The following is an 11425-nucleotide window of genomic DNA, read 5'->3' on the forward strand; positions in this document are numbered from 1 at the left end:
TTACTGATAACTCACCTGAATGATATTGAAACTGATAACATGGATGACTGTATTTGAAAGTCCTGTATATGCTGAAATCTGAAGAATGCTCTGAGTTCTTTTACTGAGACTGATACTGAAACTGATAACATAGATGACTGTATCTGACAGTCCTGTATACACTGAAATCTGAAGAACGCCCTGAGTTCTTGTACTAAGACTGTTACTGAAACTGTGGAAAGTAGTGTTTAACCGACATACCCCGTGTATGCCGTTATGGCTAAGTTGGGGTCCAATCTCTGCACCGACTGGAGGGGTGTCAATACCGCACCACTGGTAAGGACAGCTATGAGTGACCCTTATCTGGCGGGTACTCAATGAGAACGGTGGGAACCCTAAACTGACGGGTTAAGCCACCTCATCAACCCTAAGTTGACGGGTTAAGATGTCTCAACCTACGCTGGCTACGTAGTTCTGGAACACAAAGATTGCTACTAAGAATCACACGCTGAACTGGCGGGTGAGTCCCATCCTTGGGTTCACTCGGTGCTAACCTCTACTCCCATCTGAAGGACACTGAACTAAATAACTGAACTGATACTGATTAATTGGACTGATACTAGTGGTATTATTTAGCAGAGCTAAACTAAGTTTACTGGATTCTAATGACTGACGGAATGTTACTGATATCTGACAACTGACTAAGATCATGAGGTTTTCTAGAGTCACATGACTGACTGAAGTCTATGGAATCATAGCTTGAGTTCGGATATCGTGAAACATGACATAGATCTAGGCACACAACTATAGTTTTCGGGTACAAGTACCCCCAGGACTCGATGGAAGAAAACTGACAAACATGACTGACTTGATCATAAGAGTAAAGTCCATAATTTATAATATCATAAGTAGGGATCTCATACTAAGCATGGTTATCAACAATGTATTGCATGGAAAGGATTTCATATCACATGGAAGTACTTGCACAATCTTAATATAATGTTCATTGCATAATCATATTGGCAACATATACCAATAGCATAGAAGTTCATGTGGATTGCATGGTTATGATACATCTTGTTCATAAGTAGGATTTACAAGTAAACATAGCATAATTTCATAAGAATATTTCATGAGTATTCCAACAACATTTACAAGGCACATTAACAACATAGAAGTCATTGGAACGTAAGGGCATATCATGAATCCTTCACTTAGTCATAGTTTAGCTATATTGCATGATTTCTAGTTCCTTAGGCATTTTATCAAACACCTTACATGCACGTCTTAAGCATAGGTGAATTCATCAAATTATACATCATGAAAAACCAAATTTACATGTTTCCAATTCATATGATATCATGAATTCACAAAAACATATAAAGATTCCATCTTAGGAATCACCCAATATCAACAACATGATCATCAACACCCAACAGTATAGAAATCATACTTTATAATGAAAAAGAGGAAAACAATCAAGCATCAACATGGGTATGATCATATAACCACAATCAACCAAGCTTTTGTATTTTAAAGATGGATTCTTGAACTCTAAGTACGAATTGAATCCATAGATGAACACTACGCATACCTTAGAAGGAAGATTCTTGATGATTGACGGAGGAATTTCCTTGAAATCAGATCTTCAAGCTTAATTATGCAGCCCTAGTTGTTTTTCTCCTTTAGTGCTCTTGGATGATGAGCTTTGAGATGAAAATAGGATTGCAGTATGTTTAGAAGATATATATTTCATAGGGTTAAGTTTAGGGACGTGTAAGGAGTATTTAAAGACTGAATTACCTTTAAAATAACTCAAGACGGAGTGTTTTTGACACCTGGATTTGGCTTAGGCGGCGCCCAAGTAATCGTCTATGCCTGGGTTGGGTGGCGCCTAACCAATCGCCTATGCTTACTGTCTCTCACGAAAATAGGCATAACATTTTGCTCAGGTATTGGATTAAGGCGAAATTGGTATCGTTGGAAAGCTAATTCGATTTTCTACAACTTGGTGGGTCTAAATCAGCCAAAATACCACATTAACATCGAGTTATACTCGTTCAAAGATGACCCTTGCAAAATCGAACACTAAAACTTGATGGATTCAAAAACTCTTAGCTTGTATTACCTTAAGTGACTCATATGAACATGCTTAATGGATCATAAGCTATCCTATCACTAGGATATTCATTGTATGTCATGTACTCAAGTATGAATCACAAGATTAGAAACATGCGGGGTATTAAAATATCTCCCCCTTGGGAACATTCGTCCTCAAATGAGAATTTACTGAGAAGGGATACAAGACAATAGAACCTGAACTGAACATGAAGAACTGAAACTTGATCTCATGACTGACATGCTAAACATACTAAACTCGTGCATATCTGATGCACGGACAACTGACACATGAATGCATGATTGAGTATGAAATGGTTAATAGGTACCAAGTTTATACTGGAAACATGAACGTGAAACTTAATAAGCTTAAAGAGAACTGCTACCTTGAGCTTGATATGAATTGGCGGGGAAAAGGTTAGGATACTTGGTACTCATATCTGCTTCTGCTTCCCAAGTAACTCCCCCATGAGACTGATTTTGCCAAAGAACCGTGACTAGAGGAACTTCTTTGTTCCTCAATCTACAAGTCTGATAATCTAAGATTTTGACTGGAATCTCTTCATAAGAGAGGCTGTTCTAAATGTCGATGCTCTGAATAGGGACAACAACTGCTGGGTCACCTATGCACTTCTTTAGCAAAGAAACATGGAAGACTGGATGGACTGAGGCTAGATCTGAAGGCAACTCAAGCTCATAGGCTACCTTGCCGAAGCGACAAAGAATTTTGAAGGAACCGACATACCGGGGACTGAGTTTTCCTTTCTTGCCGAACCTCTTCACTCCCTTCATGGGAGAGATCTTAAGATAGACATAGTCATTGACCTCAAACTTGATATCCTTTCTACGAATATCTGCATAGGACTTTTGTCGGCTCTGAGCAGCCCGGAGTCTCTCTCTGATCAACTGCACTTTCTCTAAGGCGTCGAATACTAAGTCAGGACCTATGACTGAGGCCTCACTAACTTCAAACCAACCAATCGGATATCTACATCTCCTACCATAGAGAGCTTCGAATGGATCCATCTGAATACTAGAATGATAGCTATTGTTGTATGCAAACTCAATCAAAGGCAAGTGGTCGTCCCAACTTTCCTTGAAGTTAATTGCACACGCCCTTGGCATATCGTCAAGAGTCTAAATGGTCCTCTCTGCTTGACCATCTGTCTGAGAATAAAATATTGTGCTGAGATGGACTTGGGTACCAAGACCCTTTTGGAATGCTTTCCAAAAGTGAGAAGTGAACTGGGTACCTCTGTCTGAGATGATAGATAGTAGAACACCGTGTAATCTAACTAACTCCCTGATATAGATTTTGGCATAATCCTCGATGGAATAAGAAGTACGAACAGGAAGGAAATGAGCTGACTTTGTCATTCTATCTATAATGACCTAGAATGAATCATGCTAATGATGAGTTCTAGGTAAACCTGTCACGAAGTCCATGTTAACTTCTTCCCACTTCCAAGTAGGAATGGTGAACTCTTGCATGGAACCACTAGGTTTCTGATGCTCTATCTTAACCTGCTGACATGTAGAGCACTTAGCCATAAAATCTGCAACATCTCTCTTCATCCCACTCCACCAATAGATCTCCCGCATGTCGCGGTACATCTTAGTGGCCCCTGGATGAATAGAGTATCGCGCACCATGTGTTTCTGTAGAATTCGCTACCTCAATTCATCTACACCTGGAACACATAGAAGACCCTGAAAATGAAGAACATCATCTCCTCCTTGGGAGAAAACCTCGACTTTTTGATTCTGAACTGACTCTTTGAGCTTGACAAGGCTAGGATCCCTGTTTTGTTTCTCAATCACCTCGAACACTAGAGATGACTCTGAACTACTATGAACACATATACCACCCTCTGAAGAATCGACTAAGCGAACGCCTAGTCTAACAAGCTGATGGATCTCTTGAGCCATCTTTTTCTTACTATCCTCAACGTGAGAAATACCACCCATGGAGAGTCAACTGAGAGCATTGGCCACAATATTGGCCTTGCCTGGATGATAAAGAACACTCATGTCGTAATCCTTCAAGAGCTCTAACCACCTTCTCTGGCGAAGATTGAGATCTTTCTGGGAAAAGACATACTGGAGGCTTTTATGGTCGGTGAAGACATCTACATGAACTCCATAGAGATAATGGCTCCAAATCTTCAAGGCAAAAACTACCACTGCTAACTCAAGATCATGAGTAGGATAATTCTTCTCATGTAGCTTTAACTGTCTGGAGACGTACGCTATAATCTTACCATGCTGTATGAGGACACAACCTAAACCCACTCTGGATGCATCACAATAGACTGCAAAACTGTCTGAACCATCTGGAATAGCTAAAACTGAAGCGGAGGTGAGTCGAGTCTTCAACTCTTGAAAGCTCTTCTCGCATGAATCTGACCACTGAAACTTAATATTCTTCTGAGTCAATCTAGACATGGAAGATGCAATAGAAGAAAATCCCTCAACAAACCATCTGTAATAGCCAGCCAAACCCAAGAAACTCCTAATATCTGATAGAGATACAGGTCTGGGCCAGTTTCTTACTGCCTCAATTTTTTGAGAATCTACTCTAATGCCATTACCGGAAATAATATGGCCAAGGAATGCTACTGATCTTAGCCAAAATTCGCACTTATTGAACTTAGCGAATAACTGGTGATCCCTGAGAGTCTAAAGAACAATCCTGAGATGCTCTGCATGATCACACTCTGTGCGAGAATAGACCAGAATATCATCTATAAAGACTATGACAAACATGTCCAAGTACTGCTTGAATACACGGTTTATCAAATCCATAAAAGCTACTGGGCATTGGTTAGACCAAATGAAATGACTAGAAATTCGAAGTGACCATACTAAGTACAGAAAGCTGTCTTCAGAATGTCACATTCTCTAAATCTGAGCTGATGATAGCCTGATCTGAGGTCTATCTTGGAGAAGTAACCGGCACCCTAAAGTTAGTCGAATAGATCATCAATCCTGGGAAGAGGATATCTGTTCTTGATCGTGACCTTGTTAAGTTAACGATAATCAATACACATCCTGAGAGAACCATCTTTCTTGCGTACGAATAATACTGGCGTACCCCAAGGGGAAACGCTGGATCTGATGAATCCCTTATCTAAGAGATCTTTCAATTGATCTTTCAGTTCCTTGAGTTCTGTTGGTGCCATTCTGTATGGTGGAATAGAAATAGGTTGAGTATCTGGAAGAAGGTCTATGTCGAAGTCTATTTCCCTTTCGGGAGGAATACCTGGAAGATCTTCGGGAAAGACATCTATTCATTAATAACAGGGACTGTTTCGAGGCTAGGATGTTCAGAACTAGAATCTTTAACATGCACGAGATGATACACACACCTCTTAGAAATTATTTTTCTTACCCAAAGGTAGGAAACAAGTTGACCCTTGAACGCTGAAATGCTACCCTTTCACTCTAGGATGGGCTCTTTCGAGAACTAAAACTGAACTATCCTATTTCTGCAGTCGACTATGGCATAGCAAGAATGAAGACAATCCATGCCGAGAATGACATCAAAATTAGTCATCTCTAACTCCACTAAATCTGCTAACATGGATTTATGAGATATCATAACCGGGCAGTTCTTGTATACCCACCGGGCTATGATGGTTTTACCCACTGGGGTAGAGACTGAGAAGGGCTCTGCTAGGACTTCGGGACTAATTCCGAAATCACTTGTTATGTATGGAGTAACAAAAGACAAAGATGCACTTGGGTCTAGCAAAGCATAAACATGAACGTGGAAAATCTACAACGTACCAGTAACGACATCAGGAGAATTTTCCTGATCCTGCCGGGACTAAAAATCATAGAGTCTGTTTGGGCGTTGCCCACTAGTAGCACTGGAAATGGCACCCTGCTGGTTCAGGTGATTGGACTGAGCTGTAGAATGATTTTGCTGACCCTGAAGACTTGACTGCAGACACTCCCTAATCCTGTGTCCTGGCCTGCCACAACCAAAACAGACATCACTACCGGCTCTGCAAATGCCCTTGTGGTTCTGACCATAAGTCTAACAAAGGGGATCGTTCGGGAACTGTGCCTGGAGTTTTGTCTCTATTGCCGTCTCTGAACTTCGGCACTGGAGTACTGGCAGAGGAAGGAGCTGGAACGGCTGACTTGGAGCGAAACTGTGAACGGTTTTCTCCATCTGACTTGGGGTGAGCAAAGTTGAAATTACCTGACCTTGCTCTCTTGTTCTGCCTCTTCCTAGTCTTAAACTTCTGCTCTTCTACTTACTGGGCATGAGTCATGAGTCTTTCTAAGGTCATATCACCGTTCAGCATCGCAGACCTACACTTATTTACCACACTATCGTTGACCCCTGACACGAACTTGCTCATCTTAGCTCTATTGTCTGCAACCACATGAGGAGCATACCTGGCTAGCTGAGTAAATCTGAGAGAATACACCCTAACCGTCATATTCCCCTGCCTGAGGTTGATGAACTCAAGAACTTTGGCTTTTCTCAGCTTTTGGGGAAAAAATCTATTTAAGAAGGCCGTGACAAATTCCTCCCACTCGATAGGACCTGTATCATCTAACCTCTCAGACTTCCATTGTTTGTACCAATCATGAGCAACATCCTATAACTGGTAGGCGGCTAACTCAGCACTCTCAATAGAAGTAGAACCCATGATGTCGATGACCTTCTGGACTTGGTCAATGAACTCCTAAGGGTCCTCATCAGACTTAGACCCATGGAAAGATGGAGGGTTAATCCGGGTGAAGTCCCGAACCCTAGCTTCTTTGGGAGTGGCCACTGGATTGGCCAGAATGACTGGTGTTCGTTCATTCTGTGCAGCCATGGACTGAGCAAGTGTGGTAAATGCGGCTCTAAACTCCGCATGGGAAACATGTTCGTCCAAAGGATCTTCGGGTTGAGGAGCTGGCTAGTTTCTTCTCTTTGGGGCCATGGTCTAGAATAAGAGAAGAATGGATTAGACTGAGAGTTTAACTTATGATTATGCTCACTAGCATGACATGAATAATGAAGAAAGGGGACTGTTCCTAAAACATCTTATAGCCTCCCGTACATAAATGTGGCGCGCAACACACCCATGTACAAGACTCTACTAGATGCGGCTTTTAGACTTCCTAGGACTCTATTGAACCTTAGGCTCTGATACCAAGTTTGTAACACCTCAATTTGCTGAACCGGAATGCTACACGATTCTCATGACCCCGAGGGAACACAAGCTAACCCATGTCTGATATCTGTACCTGTATACCATAAATCATGAGGTAATAATGCGGAATACATGGAACTATAAGGCCATAAGGTTCAACTGAATACAATCATGTAGGTGAAAATACTCAAAACGACTAAATCTGGACGTAAATTTGAAAGTAAATCCGAAAGCCTCTAAACTGAATAAGGAGTTAAAGGAACATGTCTCTAACTAACTCCATAAAACTGAACTGAAGAATAAATAAATGAATCAAATCATATTGTCCTCGAATCAATAAGGACTCACTGTGTCTCTGCGACTGGAACGCTATCGCTACTGCTGGGTTGGAGCTCGGGTCTCGGAACCTATGGTGTAACATAAAAAGAAAGCACCATAGCGCAAATGCATCAGTACAATAGAGTACTGAGTATATGAGGAAGGTAGGCTGAACATAAAGGTTTTCATGCATGAACAACACTGACTGACTAATGTGAACGTGGAAGTGCATATATACATATATAGAAACTGGGACCGTGAATACGTGATAGCATGACCTGTAAGCTAATACATGGTTTACTGATAACTCACCTGAATGATACTGAAACTGATAACATGGATGACTGTATCTAAAAGTCCTGTATATACTAAAATCTGAAGAACGCTCTGAGTTCTTTTACTGAGATTGATACTGAAACTGATAACATAGATGACTGTATCTGACAGTCCTGTATATACTGAAATCTGAAGAACGCCCTGAGTTCTTTTACTGAGACTATTACTGAAACTGTGGGAAGTAGTATTTAACCGACATGCCCCGTGTATGCCGTTATGGCTAAGCTGGGGTCTAATCTCTGCACCGACTGGAGGGGTTTCAAATACCGCGCCACTGGTAAGGACAGCTGTGAGTGACCCTTATCTGGCGAGTACTCAATGAGAACGGTGGGAACCCTAAACTAACGGGTTAAGCCACCTCATCAACCCTAAGCTGATGGGTTAAGATGTCTCAACCTACGCTGGCTACGTAGTTCTGGAACACAAGGATTGCTACTAAGAATCACACCCTAAAATGGCGGGTGAGTTCCTATCCTTGGGTTCACTCGGTGCTAACCTCTACTCCCATCTGAAGGACACTGAACTGAATAACTAAGCTGAACTAAATAACTGAACTGGACTGATTAGCTGAACTACTACTGATTAACTGGACTGATACCAGTGGTATTATTTAGCAGAGCTAAACTAAGTTTACTGGATTCCAATGACTGACGGAATGTTACTGATATCTGATAACTGACTAAGATCATGAGGTTTTCTAGAGTCACATGACTGACTGAAGTCTATGGAATCATAGCTTGAGTTCGGATATCGTGAAACATGACATGGATCTAGGCACACAACTATAATTTTCGGGTACAAGTACCCCCAGGACTCGATGGAAGAAAACTGACAAACATGACTGACTTGATCATAAGAGTAAAGTCCATAATTTATAATATCATAAGTAGGGATCTCATACTAAGCATGGTTATCAACAATGTATTGCATGGAAAGGATTTCATATCACATAGAAGTACTTGCACAATCTTAATATAATGTTCATTGCATAATCATATTGGCAACACATACCAATAGCATAGAAGTTAATGTGGATTGCATGGTTATGATACATCTTGTTCATAAGTAGGCTTTACAAGTAAACATAGCATAATTTCATAAGAATATTTCATGAGTATTCCAACAACATTTACAAGGCACATTATCAACATAGAAGTCATTGGAACGTAAGGGCATATCATGAATCCTTCACTTAGTCATAATTTAGCTATATTGCATGATTTCTAGTTCCTTAGGCATTTTATCAAACACCTTACATGCACGTCTTAAGCATAGGTGAATTCATCAAATTATACATCATGAAAAACCAAATTTACATGTTTCCAATTCATATGATATCATGAATTCACAAAAACATATAAAGATTCCATCTTAGGAATCACCCAATATCAACAACATGATCATCAACACCCAACAGTATAGAAATCATACTTTATAATGAAAAAGAGGAAAACAATCAAGCATCAACATGGGTATGATCATATAACCACAATCAACCAAGCTTTTGTATTTTAAAGATAGATTCTTGAACTCTAAGTACGAATTGAATCCATAGATAAACACTACGCATACCTTAGAAGGAAGATTCTTGATGATTGACGGAGGAATTTCCTTGAAATCGAATCTTCAAGCTTAATTATGCAACCCTAGTTGTTTTTCTCCTTTAGTGCTCTTGGATGATGAGCTTTGAGATGAAAATAGGGTTGCAGTATGTTTAGAAGATATATATTTCATAGGGTTAAGTTTAGGGACGTGTAAGGAGTATTTAAAGACTGAATTACCTTTAAAATAACTCAAGACGGAGTGTTTTTGACACCTGGATTTGGCTTAGGCGGTGCCCAAGTAATCGTCTATACCTGGGTTGGGCGGCACCTAACCAATCGCCTATGCTTACTGTCTCTCACGAAAATAGGCATAACTTTTCGCTCGGGTATTGGATTAAGGCGAAATTGGTATCGTTGGAAAGCTAATTCAATTTTCTAAAACTTGGTGGGTCTAAATCAGCCAAAATACCACATTAACATCGAGTTATACTCATTCAAAGATGACCTTTGCAAAATCAAACACTAAAATTTGATGGATTCAAAAACTCTTAGCTTGTATTACCTTAAGTGACTCATATGAACATGCTTAATGGATCATAAGCTATCCTATCACTAGGATATTCATTGTAAGTCATGTACTCAAGTATAAATCACAGGATTAGAAACATGCGGGGTATTACAACTCTCTAACTCCCGTACTTAGTAAAGGGGGAGCAAATACTCTCTCTTCTTATCCTTCCTCTCACAAACCTACCTCTGAAAGTTATCAGACTAACGATAGACAGGGGAAAATTATCTCTCGTCACAAAAGCACCCCTTCTGGATCATGCACCCCAATCGTGGTTAGAGATGGGACTTCAAAACTTATCACTAGCCATGAAAGGGGAATTAGAAGGGAAACAAGTAGAAATAACTTTGAACTATCCACCTTACCTAGCTCTGGTAGTGAAGGAGGGTCTCAATCAGGGTCTAGTAACTTATGGGAACAATGTATGGATGTCGACACTGATGTCATTAGGAGGCCTGAACTAACCAGAACCCCTAACGCCGAAAACATTAGCAGGAGCAATGAGCCTTATAGTGCAGACCTTCCCTTTCTTTCCACCCCCAAACCCACTTCTTCTTTTGAATGGACCAAAGCTGCTCCAACTGGAGGATACACCTTCTTCAATGGGTGTGACCCCATAAACATCTCTTCTTCCACAGACTTGGGAAAGTGAAAAAAGTCTGGATATGTTAAGAGCAAGCAACAGAGAAATGAAAGTTATTCTAGCAACCATGACAATCCCAATCACAGAGGTAACCACCCTAGACAAAATAATATCTTTATGGTTCAGAGAGTTAGTCAGCGAGATGTGGATAATCCTGATACATCAACATCTAACCAAATTCACCTCGAAGTTCAGGAAGCCAAGTGTACTAACAGGGGGTGTTCAGGACTACTCTGGACCCACTAAAATCAATGATAGATGTGAACATCCTACAATCTCCCCATGCTCCATTAAGTAAGGGGAAAACAGTGGTAGTGGACCAGCAGTAACCTCAATAAAAAATAATGATGAATATCATTGTTTGGAATGCTAGAGGAGCCAACAACGCAGAGTTCAAGAGACACTGCGTTGCTATGGTCGAACTGCACAAACCATCCATGCTGGCCCTCCTAGAGACTAGAATGGCAGACCACCATACTCTGACTCAGGATCTTAGGTTTGATTATCTTGTCCAATCTGGGGTAATTGGACTATCGGTTGTAATTGTCCTGATGTGGAAGGAAGACCACTACAACATCAATGACATCTCGATCACTCCCTAAAGCATCCATGTTGCAGTTAAGGTAAAATCTTCCTCTCTCTCCTGGTTTTTAAGTATTATTTATGAAAGTACTAACCTTAATAATAGAAACATTCTTTGGGACTAGTTAACTACTATTGCTAATACCATTAATGGTAGCAGTAATGCTAGTTGGCTGGTG

Source organism: Capsicum annuum, chromosome 12 (assembly GCF_002878395.1).
Source record: "Capsicum annuum cultivar UCD-10X-F1 chromosome 12, UCD10Xv1.1, whole genome shotgun sequence".
NCBI lineage: Eukaryota > Viridiplantae > Streptophyta > Magnoliopsida > Solanales > Solanaceae > Capsicum > Capsicum annuum.